The sequence below is a fragment of the Chaetodon auriga genome, chromosome 14 (assembly GCF_051107435.1).
Source record: "Chaetodon auriga isolate fChaAug3 chromosome 14, fChaAug3.hap1, whole genome shotgun sequence".
In the NCBI taxonomy this organism is placed as follows: Eukaryota; Metazoa; Chordata; class Actinopteri; order Chaetodontiformes; family Chaetodontidae; genus Chaetodon; species Chaetodon auriga.
This window is the reverse complement of record NC_135087.1, coordinates 9,750,034-9,768,702: the sequence shown is the minus strand read 5'-3', so window position 1 is coordinate 9,768,702 and position 18,669 is coordinate 9,750,034.

Genomic DNA, 18,669 nt, shown 5'->3' with positions numbered 1-18,669 from the left:
TGCATGTTGTGCGTGGGCTTGATTGAAACCTGATCTAGCTGGGGAAGCTGTGTTTAGGGTGAGGTGGACAGGCCTTTGTTGCAGCCTGAGGGGTGTTTATTTGGGCGGCTTCAGTTGGCTTCCCTGTAATCATCATCCAGCCCCACAGGATAGAAGGGATTAATGAATATGTTGGAGGGGAAGTTACAGATGACTATTTACCATTCTCATGGAGATGAGAAGGAACGACATGAGAGACGCAGCAGAAGAAGTTTGCGTGTGTGTGCGTGTGTGTGTGTGTGTGCGTGTGTGTGTGTGTGTGTGTGTGTGTGTGTGTGTGTGTGTGGGCAAGTGCATGCATGTGCAGTTGTGTGTGCATTTATGTATATAAGAAAGAAGAGGAAGGAAAGAGAGCTAAAGAGACATCCTTTTTTGATTATCATTTTCTCATATTGATATCTTCTTACAATAAACTTGAAGGAATAGTTGACATTTTGAGAAGTGGGCTTATTAGCTTTCATGCCAAGAGTTAGTTGAGAAGCATGATACCATTTTCATGTCAACAGCCTGTTAGCTTAGCTTAGTAAAGATACTGGAAACAGGCGGAAACAGCTAGCACAGCCAAGAAATGATACAGCACATAACCCACCATAAAACCACAATGCTAAAAAAAAAAAAAAAAAAAGACTCTTCCTGTATTGGGGCATATACCAATTTTGCGTCCAATGAGGTTTGTGAATTTTTTTGACACCACCATGGCTTTGCAAAGAGAGTAACTGCTAAGTGCTAACTAGTCTCCCAATGAACAGTTGGACTGACCAAACACAACTTTTGAGACTGATGGAGGCCAGTTTCACAGTCGGGAATAATGTTATGGTATGTGATTTATAGAGTTTCCTGATGGACAGATAGTGTTCCTTGTTGCTAAAGTAACCGCCACTTGCTCTTAAGTGTAGCTGCCTTGTGCTAGTTAGCTCGGTTAGCCGTGCAGCTAGTGGTCCTATCAGCTGGCTCAGGCCTCCATTGGTCTCTGAGGCTGTGTTCAATCCCAGAGTCAGCTTTTAGCTATTGTAAATGCCAATCAATATCCACGACAAGTCCCTGTTTTCACAGGAAACATGTAAATATGCATAAGCAAATGGCCTCCTGCTCGCTGTTTCCTGGGAACTTTAAATATGAGGTCATAGAGTTAGTTTGACTCATTGCACCATTTTTTTTTTTTTACCATTTACATGCTTTGATTGTCCAACAATGCAAACAGGATTTTACCATAGAGGCTTTAATAATCATACTGTTTAAAAAAAAAAAAGATGAACCATGATTAATTTTCACTGTGTCGTTTTCACTGCAATGTTTCCATTCTGCATCAAACGAGAAGGAATCAATGACTGTAAAACCTCTGAGTCAGAGATGACTCCTCACATTACTCTTTGGAAGAGTGTTCAGATGGCCTCCCCGTTCCCAAAACTCACCCCTCACTCAAAACTGCCTCCGCACACATACACACATTTTGCTATGAAAATCTCGTAACAATAAGTTGCCCCCCCCCCCCCCGTCAGCTGTGTAGCCCTCATCCCCATCCCTCTCTTTCTCTCCCCCATGGCCCCCTCCACTTAATCCTCCCGCTCATCTGGGAACCACCAGCACCCCTCCATGAAGAGACGCTTTGTGCCCAGATTATTTGATTGTTTTCAGATGTTGAAGCTTTCCTACACAAAAGGGGAAGAACAGGGTTTGTCCAAAAGCCCTAGGCTACTTGGCCAATGGATGGACACACAGGGAGGAGGGGGAAAAGAAGGGATCGGCGCGGGGCTCAGGGAGCGGACACACGAGTCAGGAAGTGACCCCTGCAATGCCAGATTACAAACAATGTGCTCTCTCAACTTCTGCAGTCCTCGCTGTGGAACATACCACTTCTGCGACAGCCAAAGGGGTGGCGCTTGTGGGAGGAAGGAAGGACGGTTTCAGCCCTCTCTCTCCCTCTCTCTTTAATGCTGCATCCATTCAGTGAGCGGCGGAGGGAGTAGGTGGGTTGGGGGTAGTCGGGCCAGGAAGGCACTTCACTGATGAAAAGTCGCCACATGGAAATGGATGAGAAGTGGGCTGAGGGGGTTGGGGGGGTGGGTGAGTGGGAGAAGGGCGGGAATTGGCTTGCGCTACCAGCAGACATGAACGGGGATGTAAAGGGAGGGAGGTGAAGGATGAGAGACAAGGAAGGAGAGAAAGGATAAGGATAGCGATGGGGAATGCAAGAATAGGGGAAGTAAGCGAAACGGTGAGGGAGGAATGCCAGAGAGTAATGGTCTGATTCAGGGCTTGTCAAGCATGGAGTCCCGTGCCTGTCAAATAGCATGTAACCAACAACCTTTTTCTCTGTCTAATGGTGGAATGGTGTGGAAGGGAAGCAGCGCGTTAACACTGAATGGAGCTTTTGTTCTGGGGGTTGTTGTGCCTTTACATTTGACCAGTCTGCAGAAGAGACTTAACATGAGGTCCCATTCCTTCTCTCATCAAACCACCTATCTCTCCATCCCCTTTTCCTGCAGTTGTCTCCCAGTAACCACTTTTATCCCCTTAACTTGCCTCACCCTTGTGAAGATTTAATTATTCATGTTCTTCCTGTGTGTGCTGCGTTCGTTCACATAAAGACTACCTGGGATAGTCTGTATTATTCTTGTCTAGAAAGAAGAGAAGCTAAGCAAATCTCCTGATAAATGAAAGAAAAGACCCGGATGGACACACACACACATACACACACACTCCACCCCCGTCTGCACTGTCATGTGTGACTCACAGTGCATCGCAGCACCGTATGAACTTCAAAAAGAGGCTGGCTGTACATTCACAGTGTATTCAACCCCTGCTCTTTAAATAGCTCAGCCTCCTCCGAACAGAAAAAAATCCATGCATTAAAAATGACTGAATCATACAAGAATTAAAGAGCCAGAGAACATTTTTTCACATAACGTAGCACACAGCATCAGCCCTGCACAGACAACACTAGTTTGTCTTGGTTTAAGCCTACATGTTGTTCATGTGAGCGAGGTAGCACATGTATGTACAGTATGCTTTGTATGTGTGTCTTGCACAGATTTATGTGGGTGTGTGTGTGGTTAGCAGAATGCTAATGAGGTAATAGGCTGTCTCATGTTTGGTTGTCATGCTCCTTTTTATTTTGTTGAAAAATGTCATATACACACAGCTATATTGTATGATCACCTATAAGTGCTTGTATGCACACATGGGTACGAATGTACATGCCTACACATGTTGTATTTGTGATTGAGCATAAATATGTGTTGCCGAACTTCGTGTTTTTTGTCTAAATGTGTGTGTGTGTGTGTGTGTGTGTGTGTGTGTGTGTGTGTTCTGGAATGCACCTGGCCTGATAGGCAGGCAGAGGAATGCTGAATACTGTCTCTCGCCCAGGGAGGCAGGGCTGGAATGTGGCCCAGGCCCTATTCTTCCCTCCACAGGAGAGCTGCAGGTTCACACACACACACACACACACACACACACACACACACATACACACATGGCTGCACATCCAGTCCTAAGGCCTGGTTCCGCTTGCAGCCAAGGTTCCACGTGCACCTGTGTGTCTGTGTGCATATGTATGTGTGTGTTGGACAGGGGTGTAAAAGTGCTTTCCTGCCTGCCTGAGTGTATGTGTGTGTGTGCATGCACGTGCTTGAATGAACAAACTTCTCGAGAGTGCAACCTGAGAGCAATTAATTTTTCCTTTCGAGCAGGAGCTGTGTAATTTTCATTGCTTCACGCATTGTTATTAAGTCGTTCCGTGGTGCTGCAAATTCCAACCAACAAAGTGAGCTTGCTGCTCCTTTTAAAACTTGCCAGATCTACTGGTCCTTAACTTCAACCCTTTCAAATCCCAACACACTCTGCTGACGGTCAAATCCTTAACCCACAGCGTCTGAGTAACCCAGTTAGTGTGTTGTAATTTAATTGAATGGCACAGAAATTTAGACTTAAAGATCTGCTCCAGACAAGTTCGAAGATGTATATAAAACACTGTACTTTTAGTGAAAAGTCCATTCTCAGTATTTGTGCATTGGAGGCTTCAGGTTTCCATATTGCACATGGTGAAAATTGGACCAGGACTGGCTTCCAAACTGTTTGTGATGTGACAGATCCTGCTTGTAGGCCCACCTCTTTAAAACTGGATTTTAAACAAGCACAAACCTTCCACTTTCAGCAGATTAATATGAAAACAGACGTGTGGTGTCAAACCCTGCACATACATCACTCCGCACAGCGAAGCTCAAACATTCAACTGTAGGAACAAGAAGAAAAACATATTTTGGAGTCAAAGGGGACAATGCAGATTTTGCTGTAGAAACAAACTTGCACATCTTGTATCCACATGCACAGAGTTAACCTTAAGTGCTGTATACAGTGTAGCAAACAGTGTAAACCCCCCAGAATTCTACTGGATTTACACAATACCAACCTAGACCCAAAGTAAACAAGAATATAAACTCTCATTTGGATCCAAGCAGGAGTACGTCAGCATTTTCCTCTCTTCCTGCTGTGGTGTGCTGTATATGAAATGTTATCCATTCTCTCCTCGGAGCTGCCTCCGGCCTGAGCTCGCTACGTAGCACTCACATCAAAGAGTTAATTAAAGAGCCTAGGAAGTATGGGGGAAGTTGCTCTATGGTTTATATGTCTGTCACCCGCCAGCACACATGCAGACCGGAAAACTAGGTCTCTTAATTGATCGGGAGTAATTAGTCTGTTTCCTACAGCGTGTGGCTTTTCAGGGTCCTTTGGACAATATTTGACTAACGTGATGTTGTTGAGCTTTCTAAAGGAGCCAAATGTATGAAAAGATTCTTGGACGAATTTGTCTAGAAAATGGAGTCAATTTAACACAACGATTATTCGTTCCCGTAAGCATTATCAAAAACCACAGAAGCTTGGTTTCTGTAAGTTTGGCCACTTGGGAATGACAATACCACAAAACCAATCACATGCTTTCAGTCAAAAGTCCCTCGACATGATTTTCGAGAAAGGAAGACAACAGCTGTGCACTCCAAACTCACCAAAGTGTGTTTTTATTTTTCAAAACCTATGAAAAAAAAAAAAAGACGGTCCACATAGTGCCTCATTCAGAGATAATTTACTGCATGGCAGTCTTGAGACTTGCAGAGCCAATCGATTTTTGCATTGCTTTTTTGACCTCCAACACAGCACCAGGATCTCTGGACTATTTTCTCAAATGGCGCAAATAAACAGGGTCCATGTGTTTATTTAGAATGAGGAGAGGGAAAGAGAATTGGAGAACACAGAAGGGAGGGAGGCGAAAAAAAGGGATGTGGGCGAGGGTGAATGGAGGAAAGAGGGAGACGGAGGGGTAAAAGTGGTGGGAGTAATTCTACTATTAGAGCCTGTTGCATTGACTCTGACCGTGGCCTGAAAGCCAAATCAAAGTGTTTCCATTCACAGTGAAAGTGGCTTTATGTGGGCTGACAGTAGCACTGGGGCACTGGGCTGTATGACAGAGCCCCGGTGTCACATGGACACAACTCCTTCTTAACACTGCTGCCTGCTCTGTTCATTTGTAATGATTATCACCTGTTAAACTCCATTGTTTATTGTGTACGTATGCAGAGACCCACTGTTCATCTGCACATAGATGTTAGTGTTTGCCGATAAATAAGGTTTTATGTGCTAACCTACCTTCAGCCTATATACCTGTGCAACTGCACCTGAGCCAATGTGCTTGTATGTACTCGTGATGAATTGTTCATGTGAGAGTGGAAGGGCATCACGTGTAACCATGTAGGTGTGTGAATGAACAAGCAGCAGCTCCTGTTGCTAGGTGAAATCTGAACGGCGGATTGTCGGTGCTTTCTTTTGGTCTATACTGCCATCATGTGGGTGAAGATAGTATTGTGAAATATTGTAACAATTATTCTGTGATCCCCACTGTTTAAGTCAAGCTCTCTTCCAGGAGAGGCCCAAGTAGAGACTAGAGTCATTCCCAGGACCAAGGTTAAGCCAAGACTGAGGTTTAGAATGTAGCTTTGATTTCTACTCATTTTATTCACTATTTTGGTATGGACTTGAAGTTCATTGTTGGACACAAAAATACTAATGCAAACCCAAGGCTACGACAAGTCTGAAGCAAAGCACAGGACAAGAGTCAGAAGCAACAAGGCTTCAGTTTTATCCTGAAAAGCACACAGCAACAGTTTGGTGAAGTAAGTGTGGTTAGCACCCCCCTGTGGCTGATGGTGTGTGCTTCAGGAAACTGGTCTCTGCCCATAGTGTAAGCCATGCCTTTCCTTTATCATTCTGCTCTGATGTACGCCAGGACAAGATGGTTGATATTTTCAGTTTGCCAGTTTTTATTATGTTTTCTCATATCTAGCAAAATAATAATTATTAGTATGATCCACATTCATTAAACACATTTATCTACACATGTTCTTGTGGCAGACCCAAACAGGCCTTCAACAACATCAGGCTTTCTATTATTAATATGGAAAATGCAATTTAGTCTTCATGTTCCACATGTCTGCAAACTTGCATTTGTATTGTAAATGCAAAACTGTGGTAAAATGTGTTTGTATGAGTTGCTAATATAGCAATAATGAATGCAGTGTGCATCTTATTCCATATCAGAAAGTAAAGGTTTAAATGCATGTTTTATGGTGCAAATTGTGTTCCATGGTGCATTCATGGGTATTTAGAAATGTGTTTTGTTTATACACTTTATTGCTCCATTGCATGGGTGTATTGTTTCTCAGCCAAGGCACCAAAACAGGAGCGAGCGTATCTCAAAGCTGTTGCAAAACGTTGCACATCATTGGAACAAAACATTGTTGCAAAACACATGGTGCAATGAAACACAGCCATTTTTGTTATTAGTTACACCTGGGTGTCCATTGCTCACCTGCACACAGTGTGGTCTCCCTTCCTCTCCGCTTGCATCCATCTAACTCTTCATCTTCTGTCTGTCTTAATTACTGAAATATGTTCTGAGTGACTTTTCTTCTTCAGATTTTCTGCTCCACAATATCATTGCAGCTAATGATGTGAACTGTAGCGACTGCTTATAACAGCCTGCTCAAATAAACCTAAACTATTAGACAATACCGCTTGACTTCCGCGTCACGTGCATAACCCTATACGTTGATATAGTGCGCAGGTGGATTTTCATTGTGCCTACCTGGATGTGATGAGTACAGAGAAGTTCTGTATCATGTAGTACACTTAATGATGGACGAACTGTGGATAATGGTTAGGTTTGTATTTATTGTACCTCGGCATAGGTAGCTGAGACTGCATATACCGTAACTTTATTCACAGATGATTCACTGCACCGCCCGACCAGCACGCTCAGTGACCCAAATCGAACGCGCCCTCGAGGTAACCGCGCGTCCAACAAGTCCACCGAGTGAAACTGTCTCAAAAAGATGAATATTTGTCGAAATGCGGAAGCGTGGCTAGCTTTCAGGCGAGGAAACAAAGACACAGTATGGAGAAAGAAGTTTCCAAACCAAAGAAGTTGCATTTTGTTCCCTGAATTGTCGTCAGCAAAGGAAGAAGAAGACGCTAGCTAGCAAGAGGAGTCGCCGGCTAACGGTGAGTTTAAATCGGCATCGTCTGCTGTTGTGTTTACGGAATTTGGCTTTATGTGTTGTCTGGCTTGGTGCTATCTCTGCTGTTGAATGTGCAAGATGATGTGCCTCGTGGGCCTGTCTGAGTCTTATATGTAAACATGCTGCACCCGCCGTGGTGTCCACGTCCTTGGCTTTAATCTGGGGTTCAGTTTGAAAGGCTAACTGAAGTCAGACTTTTCATGGTACGGTTTCCGGGCTCAGGTTTGTGGTTCGATCCCCGGCCCCTCAGGTCTACATGTCAATGTGTCTTTGGGCAAGATACTGGGCCCAGGTGGTTGAACATAGAACTGTGTGTTACTGCGCTGTGTGGTCGGTAGACTGCAAAAACGCACTATGAAAAGGCAGTCAGTTTACCATCATGCATAAGAAGTTGGTTAGTTTGTGAAGTGCTCCATCCTTTGGTTGCCATCAGCTGGGATGAACCATGACATGTTTATTAATGTAGGATTTTGCAGGGGGTACCTGAAAATGCTGGTATTTCTTTTCTTTTATCTCTTCATTTTACTTTGTAAGTTTTTGTGTGGGTATCGTAACATAGTTGATGCATTATTACATTTTTAACACACTTCATACTGCTTCATTGTTTCAGCATGCATGGATGAGATTAAGATCTCTTACTGTGTTTCTACACAGATTAATCAGTTCAGCTGAGTTGTGCAGCGTTATGTGAAGAGCTCTCAATGTACAGCAGCAATACACACAAACAAATTAGAGAGAGGGGAGAGAGAGACGGAGAGATGACCTTATCAGAGACAAACACATGTTTACTGATGGTGAAAAAAAACCAAACTTTGCTTGTTTTCTGGATACCAAACCCCCATCCGAACACGTAAAGCACACATCTGTCTCCTCGAGGCGTGTCACCCGTGCTTTGATCATAGTGATGTGTTCATCCCGTCACCATGAAGGGATGAGTGTCATTGTCATTTAACACACCCCCTTGCGAAGAAACAGCAGTGTGTACCCCAGACATTTATATGTGCAGCCACACATACGTATGCACACACAGGAGCGGATTCCACCAGCAGCTCTGTCAGTTTGTGGCATCTTGGCAAAACATTTGTCCATTACATCAACATCTGGCTTCAATTATGCCAAACATGTAGTTGGTAAGAACATCCCAACTTCCTCCGCAGTGTCGTGTTTGTTTGAAGTATACTTTGTCAACTTGATGAGCGGGTCTTGATTAAAAATTCTTTTCAACTTGCTAACCCTGATGATAAGGAGAGCAAGGAGCAGCATGCTAGATGCAGAGCAACCACTCATTACCAAATAGTAAAGATGCAGAGAAAAATGGAAGTAGGTGAAGCATTTCTACAACCCCAGGTGTGGCAGGTGTTGAGGGGCTGCAGAAAGGACTTTTAAATGCTGCCTGTTATCTTTGAGTCTGCTTTTATGTTGAAGCTGAAGTCTCAAAACTTCAACTTTCTTATTGTGACAGTAGTAGTAGGAGAAACCTAAAAACCGAGAGTTTCTATCTGACTCTAAATCAGCCCGGCTGATAATAGCTTTGTGTAATGTTTGTGTATACGTTGTTAAGTAACAGTTAGTGGGAATTTAGAAACAGTGTCTATATTACAAAGATCGTCCACTGGAGCGGGCTGACAAGTTGATTTTTAACCCACTCAGTTTATCCTGCTCCCAGTTCATTAAAAAAAACAAGATTGCTGCTTGTGTTATGTGTTACCATTTTTGGAAAATTCCTATCTGCCCATATGTTAATATCAGATTTTTAAAAGTTGCAAATATTTCTATAAGTTTTTACAGAACTTAGGAACTTTTTTTTTGGAGGATATCTAGTTAAAAGATGAATTTTGTGCCAATCGACTAATCGTCGCAGCTCTAGTGTCATCATGCAGTTCTTTGCACACTTCCACCCAACTTCTTCTTGAGCACCTGTCCAATCAGTCAGTAATTGAAAGCACCTGTGCGTGTCTGCAGGACAGCAGAGGCACTGGCTGACTTGTGGTCTAACCTGTCGACTGCTTTTGAAGTTTCTTGTTGCTGTGGTGGAATCACCAGTGCACTGCGGTACGTCAGCATGCACAAGTTTAGTTTATCATATTGCTTAAGTTATTTTGATTGACACAAAGCAAACATGTTGTCAGTTCATACACAACAATGAAAATGTAATCACCAGTAGGAGGGATTAAATTGGAGCTCTCCCTACTTCTGCAGCAGGAGTTGTTGTGATTTCATTTAAATTGTGGTGGAGAATTTGGTTGCCAAAATAATATGCAAATGTGCAACTTGGGTGGCAGTAGTTTGGCTTCATTGTAAAGATAGCTTCTCTGTATGGGCAAGTATTTGTTTACTCAAAGAGATTTGAATTCTTATGAGACCTAAATTTTGTTTTGTTTACCCCTGGGGCCTCAAGACTCAAAGGTGGACAATATATCTGTCATCTAGTACTGAGCAATTATTTTTGTATAATTCTAAAGCTTTTAAAGTGAAGCTGACAAAGTTTTTGCAACATTTTACGTTGTTTAAAAGTGTGAAACTCATGTGCCTCTGCATAAAATCTTAACATTTGAGTGCTTGTCTATACAGTAATTTCGGTCTCCTATTATTTATGATCAGTGAACGTTCACGTTACAGTATATTTTATTCATCCCTTTGGAGGAATTTGCCCTATCAGAACCAGCACTGTTGTTTTGAGAAATAGCACCATTTAAAGTCAGCATTTGGTGGTGTTAAGAGGGAACTTACATCAGTGTAGTAATGCTCTATTTAGTAGGTTTTCAGAAGAGGATATTTGGAATATTTTGACAGTTTGTTCCTCTGAAATATTTCTGGCACGTCTGACCCAGCAGCTACCGTAACCTGGTGCTCCACGCCTGTTTGCTTTTGTTGTAATTTACCTGTAACAAGCCTGGTGACTGGAATATCTCTGCTGGCTGACCTGTACTTTCCACAGAGATATAGTGTTTCATGCGACGTTCCATAGGTAAACACCAAATGGGCAGGTGCCCTCGTGCAGTGGGCAGAGGACTTCACACTGCTCTCCCAGCAGTTTGCATTTCCAGCTTTCACTTCCTGGTCAACGAAATATACAAACAGGCCCTGCTGCTGAGTGGTAATAAAGACTAGCTGTCTTTTTCAGGTTTCCAGCAGTGTAGAATGAGTGGGAGTTTCTTACTTCCTTGCTTCATTTGTGTCAGTACAGCATCTTTTTTTGTCACTGCACCTTGTCTCAAGGCAGTTTTGGGATATGAACAAACTTCATCATCGTGTTCTCATTATGAATGAAAAGGTGTATTGAAATAATTCTTTTCAGTCTGCAGAACAAGGAATATGCTACGTAGTGCTGTGGGAAACCAAAGAAATTGATAGAGGGACGTTAAATACTAAAAATCACAATTTCTGTCTAGATTCTATGTAGTTTCATGTCGGTGATATGATTAGAGATGTCCTGAGCTGATCCTAAGGGTCCAGGCTTATTTTATTAATGGATTGTGTGGCAAAAATAAAGCTCTTCAAAATCTGATCCTTTCAATACTGTGCTCTACGGTTCTGTCCACCTCAGCCTGCAGAGCTCCTCTTCTTAATGACAGCCGGGCTCTATGCTGTGAGAGCGAAAAGCATAATTTGAATGTGAAAAATGATTGGGTTGCACCAGTGATTGACTGTTCTGGCACACAAAAAGTGTATGTGCTTTCTGCAAGCAGTGTCTGTACTCGGCCAAAGATTATTTACGAGGTCAAAGAAGCATCACTCTGACACTCCACTGTACAACCGCGGGTGGCCTTGCTGTTTTGTAGTCCCAGCAACTCCAGCAAAGTCTCATCTGCAGTGAACTGCTTCATGTCAGAAGTCTCATTCTCCCAATTAACCTTCAGTATTTGGATCAAGGAGCTGGTGAAAAATAATGTGTGCCAGTTTAGAAGGCAGATACATATTTAATCCACAAGTAGTATCCACATAAGTATTGCATCAGACTCTGTATTGGAGATACCCAATATTAAAAATTGATTAGGATATCCACAGTTATGATGTTTCAAAGTAGTGAATCTGGACCTGTTGTTGTTCACCAATCAGTGGGCTTCATTAGTTCAGGCAGACCACAGTAACCACGGTTAGTTCCTGAAATACTGTCTGATAACTACAAACGCTCAAGGAACATCTGTGCTTGCTAAACTGTATTTTTTTGGCTCCTCTGTCTCTTGGATGTGTTTGTGATCTTTGTACCATTGTGGCAGTGATGTTAAATGTCCACTAGAGGGCACCGTTGTTGAGTGTTACCCTCTGGAGCTGACAGTTGTGGTAACTCAGCACTGTTTTACAGTAGATTTATATCTTATATTGTTCTGTGATTAAAACATTTTGTTTGTTGATGTAGAGCTGATATGTTTTACTTATTGGATGATCAAATGAGAAAGGTAGAGAAGCAATAACATAGATTGTATTACAACTGTGTATGAGCTATGAGTTAGAAATGAGCTTTTATAGAAGTGTAAAACATATTCACTCCACCTGTTATTTTATGATGTTTTATTACTTAAACTAACTTTCATTATGTGGGAGTAAATGCTAATCAAACAGATGAAAAGCTCTTTAACCACATTGATACAAATGTTGTTTAGAACTATGTATGTATGTATGTGTATATATATATATAAATGGGAATACAACACATTATTATTTGATTATACTGTGCGTAAGATTAAATGTATTCGATTGCAGCAAGAGCACAATGCCAGCAGTCATGTTTTCAGGTTCATGTTAGTGCCCCTTATCAGTTTAATCATTAATTATTTAATTTCCCCAGTGAAAATAATAAAGGTGATTTCCAAGTCACCAATATGATATTCGGTACGTTGCCAACACAGATGCTATGTAGGCCACAATCATATAAGCCATAAATTCATACATCATATATTCTCAGTACTGTAAGTGTGCCACAGCGTCGACACAGGGACAAAACCCTGAGCTCCCAAAGAGCAGAGCTGTGTGTGACTCAGGCGACGGCTGCTCCTCTTGCTCTCTGAACTCGGGTGCTTCACCTTCAACTGCAGTCTAAGAGGAGACGCAGGGAGGGAGAGGGAGGGCGCCGAGAACCGGGGGGGGGACGTGCCACATATTAGAGGAAGTTCATCCTCTGATAAACACATAGCTACACATCCCACCGGACCCACTGTCTGAGATGCCAGCCAGTGCTAAATGTGAACTTGTCTGAGCTGCACCACTACAAGGGGAGAAACCGCATGGAATTCATGTTTTGTCCCTAGGTTGTTCGTTTGAGAGCTTTAGAGGATTTTAATGTGCCTCTCTGTACCTCACAGTTTCCATTCAAGGGGCTCTCCAGACGCAGCGCAGTTCTTCACAGAAGACATGCATAATCATGGCAGAGGGGAGGGGATGAAACAAAGAAGAGATGTGTAAAGCATCATATACATATGGCACTTTATATTGTACCCCTTTCAGTTATTCTTATGGGTGTTTTGGTTTTAGGTTTGATTTTTTACGTTGTTACACACAAAGGAAACAGCCGCGGCTCAGTACTTCAAAGGAGCCCCGGCAATCCCACATAGACAGACCACATTTCAGCGGAGCATGCTGTGCTGCGCTGCACTGTGCTACAGACAGACAGGAGCTGTTATGAAGAAGAGGAGACCATGGCTTCTCATTAAAAACACTACTGTTTCCTCCACAGATTACACTGCTACGGGAAAACTACACAGGGAAGACACCCTTGCCACATCTACAGCTGAAAGATGCAGTGTTACATGATTGGAACTGTCAAATAAAGCATACAGTTGGAGAAGTCTCAAAACAAGTGTTCACAAAAAAAAATGACAAAACATTTTTAATGGAAATGATTGACAGGTTGTTTACAGAGAAGTCTCAGCGTTCTTGATGTTGAGAAATGTCTAGCCTTTTTGTGAGGCCTGCGTACTTTCAGCTTGTTGTTGCACCTTACACCTGGTCAAGACCTGATGGTTAAAAGGCCAGAAGAGTCTACAGGCTTGTGTACACTAGGTACCGCACATACGCTTGGCTGGCATCCCAGGGCTGCATGACAAAAAATGTGCAGTGAGGGAGTTGTGTTTGGGAACCCATCGTGATTTTGGCACCCATTGCTGGGTCTGCTGATGTACTGTGCACCAAAAGTTGACAAAGACATTTCCTACACATGCATTTGGTTACTACCTCTGTATTTACGGCTCCATTGGGTCTTCTTTTAAGGCTCATAACTCTACTTGCATTTTAATTGTTGTAAGTTTTTTCACATAAATTAAACCCAGGGAATAATGTATTGATGTAGATATTAAGGCCGCAAAAAAAGTGTGAATGATTGTGCATGTACATAAGTTCTTTCAGTCGTATTTAATCTGGCATACTTCACACAAAGCTGTTTTTGGTGTCACTTGAGGGGGAACATCAGACCCAGGATGGCCAGGGTGTATATTATACATCCAGCGAGGGGTTCTTTGGAAAGTGCAGAGACATTTATTAGTGAAGCCAGGGGTGGTGCACTTTCATTTCCTGGTTTTAATGGAGAGAGTCTCTCGGTCCTTACGTGGGTCAAAATGAGACTTTAATGTTTTTTTTTTTTTTCTGCTGCTTCTGAGGACGGCGAAAACAGAAAACCTCATTCTTTCTCATTTGAAGTTGTTCGTTGCTGTGGTTATACATTATGTGGTTTAAAGGTGTAATTGGTAGTGTCAGAGAATTTTTTCGCCTCGTCATTTTTCACTGTCAGAGAGGATCAGACGTTGTCATTAGACGGGGCTTAAAACATGTGGAAAAGATGACCGTCTTACATTCATTCTTTGTTGAAAGGGACAGATATCAGACAGTGCCCTAATCTCTTTGGTCATAGTGCGGGTTCTCTGTATGTGAGCAGGTTACTAATCAGTATTCCCTGCTGCGTGAATAAATGAGCGAGTAAGGGTTGTCTCCTGCAACTCAGGGCTGGGTCACGTGCATAAATAAAATACTGTACCATACCGTGACATTATCTAGGGCAGCTCTAGTCTACAGCAGTGTCCTCTTACAGTAACTGTGGCGCCTGCGACTCACCGTCACATCATGACCTGAATTAGAGGACTGCGTCTGACAGTGAACTTGGTACTCGCTGCCATAAACTCACTGTCGCAGTTAAGGCAGATCACACTGATAAACACATTCACACTGGAGAGCCAACATGCACAATGCCACAAATGGTGTGCTACTGGCCTTTAGTTTGGCGGTTAATTGTTTGTTTATTATATTTTTTTCTTCTCCCGTTTGGTTTAAGTGAAGTTTCTCTGATAATCTGTAAGCAGTGCAATTTAGAACACCGTTAAAGAACCACAGAAGTGGAACAAGTGTAAACATGGTAATTGACCGCCATACTAAAGCTGCATTGCCGAAAGCGGCCTCTGGATGGCAGTGTCAGGCTGTGCTACCTGCTGTCAGCCTCAGCTCTCTCATTAGTGAGGTCTAGCAGGCCCCCTCCGACATGTCTCATAAATGTCAACACCAGTACAGCAGGGGACAGTGGGCCTGGATGTAACAAACACAGACGCCATGAAAGTCCACTCTGTCTGTCAAATCAATCACCGCGGCAAGCCACAAGCTGCATGTTCACACCTCACATGGAAACTACCTGCAAGTTGGCATTTGGTTAGTTTAAAGATGCAAAGAATAAATCCCTGTGGGGTTGTTAGGAATTATTTTGATCTTGAATGTAAGACAGAATTTGTCGCGTAAACCGTACAGACTTTGGCATTGGTTTTTGTAAATTCCTTTGTGTATGTATATGCCTGTAGTGTCTCTCCAAGTTACTGTCACCTTGCTGTGGTCAGTAAGTCCCTTCTTCTATACCCTCTATCCCACCCTATACCCTCCTCCTCCTCTCTTCTTTTTCTTCTCCATTCTCTTTCCCCTTCGCTTTCCCATTATCAAGCCATGTGCTGCCTGCACTCTATTCCATTCTCTTCCAATCGGGCCACAGGAGCAGGTGGATTGGAGATAACTTGCGCTGTGCTTTGTTTTCGCCCTGACACTGTCATTAATCATTGCCCAAGCCACACTTCAACATATAATAATAAGGACTGGCTGCTGTGTGGGGGCTGCCGCCCAATTGCCTTTCATTGCGCGGATGCCAAATTGGAGGTGAACGGCCATAGCCAGACACTACTCCCCTGTCCCCAGACTGTCTCATCATTTAGGTATTTATCCATCTCAGCCTTGTCTGTGGAGCTTCTCCCTGCCCTCCCAAGAGGCCTAAGATTGTTAGGGGGAGGATCAGATTTGTTGCTCGGGCTTTTTGGCTTTGATTCTGTGCCTATAAGTTAGGGATTAGAAGCAAATTTCCCACAGGGCAGTGCTGGATTTGCTGGTGTTTAACTGTTTAACCTGTCTTAGTCTTGTGTGGCAAAGGGGTGCAGGCTGTGGTGGGAGGGAGAGGAAGCAGGGTTTTGGAGAGAGACTGGTCAACAGGCCCAGAGAGACCCAGGTGGGCTAAGCCAGAGCCAGGCCAGCATTGATAAGAGAGGGTTCCTTATCCATCACATCTCCAGTGGAGTTGTTAGAGCACCAAAGCGTGTGTGTGTGTGTGTGTGTGTGTGTGTGAGGGAGAGGCTGAGAATGCATAATAGGTTGTGTGTGTTTGTGAGTGGCTTCCCCTGGGTACCTCAGACTAATAAATCAGAATCATATTGGTCCTCCTTCAGTTACAACCCTCATGTCTTGCCTATAATACACAGCACACGAGAATAAGTAGCTACAGTGTATTTTGCAAATGGACCAGTGAGTTATCAATTACGAGGGCCCCAGACATATTTACAGACACTTGATCCCAGGATCAAGTTTGACCTCAATATTTATATGTAAACTAAACATAAACATAGCATACTCTAAATATAAAAGTCTCTCGCTCACACAATTATTTTGTGTTGCAGATCGAGTGAATGTTGATTGATATAGTGTATACACATGTGATATAATATTTAATTTAAAATGTTGGTTAAAGATACTCAAAATCCTAAAATTCCTTTCTTTTGATCCTAAGCTACTTGAAAGTGGAATCTGAAAAACCAAGAACGTTATTAAATTAATACACTGTAGATACAACATGCTGCAGATGTCTTCAAGGGTCGTATGGAGAGAGGCAGGCTGGTACTTGGTTTGGGTCTGGGGTTGGGTTTTCGCCTGTAGCCACCCTTTGTGGGCTGTACTCCAGAACAGACGGGGGCAGACCAGCAGGAGGATCCTTGTCCTGTCAAGCATAATCCAGGCAGATTACGGTGATCAGAGGGGAACTTTGGAGCCTTGAGCGTGAAGGTGTGCGCTTTGGGCCCTGCCATTTTCTACAAACAAGAACTAAATCCGAAGGTGTACACACCTGGATGGCAGCAGAGAGAACGGCCTGGGCTTTGATCCCCTCCATCACCATCGCTGCTCACCTCCTTTGCACAGTGCATAGGTGTATTAGTAAGTGATGTTAGACAGGCGAATGTCAACGAAGACTGGAGGATTGGCTGGACATTAATGCTGCACCCATTAGCTGTGCTCTTAATGGGTTTGTGTGTTTGGTTTCGAGCTCAGACCTGCAGAGAGGTGAACTCACATTGTCACTACAGGCATAACTCAATCCATAAAGAAGGTATTATGTCTTTCACACCATCACTTCAGCAGTTTGACATATACCAGCTCACTGTTCTATACTTGCAAATGGTCTAATTTTGCACTTTGAATCTCTGTCTATACATATCTTGTGAACTTTTATATCATTCTGACATGTAGACAGTAAAGAGCTCCATGTCTCCTTTGGTGCTGTAGAAATATACTGCAAAACTGTATTGATCTTTAATTAAAGAAGCTCTTAACCTTGGCTGGGCAGAGGACCCCCAGGCCAGTGAGTTAATTAATGTACTAATAGTCATAATATTTGTGCTGTGCACGGGAGGTACATAAAAGATTATCTATTGTGTGAGCAGTTTATCAGCCCAATGATGCTAGAGCCCCGTGCTGTGCGTATATCAATATTATGGGCAAAAATCTGCAATACAGACAGAAGAAGAGGGTGAGTCGGTCTTTTAATATCTCCCTCGGTTCATCAGCAGTTTAGCAAGGCCCTGTTTTACCTCCTGGGATTCTCCTCTGATCGTAACCAGGCGGCATCGATGGGCCTTTGCAGGCACTAATGCTTCGCTACCTTGACAACACACAGCAGCCATAAGCCCTCGAAAAGATCCACTTCTTCTCCAGATGAGTCAGGGGTCCCATTGCACCGTTTACTCCCTGGGAGGACGTCTCATCCTTGGATCAAAACCTCATACTACTGACCTTTCAGTTACTCCCACCAAGCACCAGACCGCCTCATAAACTGGTCCCACTGAAGGAGGGAGGGAGCAGGGGAGAATGTGTGCGTGGGGGCCCAGACACACTGTGATATCACCCTTTATAGCTTTATTGATTTCCTCTCAGGATGCAACTATTAACATTGAGCTGCGATGGTCGCTGCTGCTGTGTTGTTCTCTGCAGGTAAGAAGACTGGCTCACACCCCCGGCCTTGTGGATTGTGCATAGGGGGTAGGGGGTGGTGGGGTTGGGGGAAGCACAGGGGAGGCACATGCTTTTATAATTAAGGTCAGCTGGGATGCATTACAGCATTTGGAGGTGTTAAAACGGGCCCTCCTCAGAGTATGTTGGCATTGCCCATGCTCGTAAATTAGCCACGCTCCCCGCTGATGTTCGGGACAGGAGATGTGGGGTGGAGGGAGGGAAAAGGCGGGGAGTTAGGTGGATGACTGAATGTAGACACGAGGCTGGATTTGTATTGTATTGTATTTTTATATAATGTCTTTTTCTCCCCCCAAATCACTGGTTTTATGTGTATATGACAAAAAGCTATAAGGAGCATGTTTCAATTAAAACAAATGATGTAGAATGAGGTCTTGTTCACTGTATACAACCTGTAAATTTCAATTAGTTACGCATATGGATGTCTTGTACTTTACTCTGAACAATAAATAAATATAAAAAATATTCATGTAAAGCTAAAATATCCCACAAGCTACAGAAAACATCTAGTTTCTTTGTAAACCAT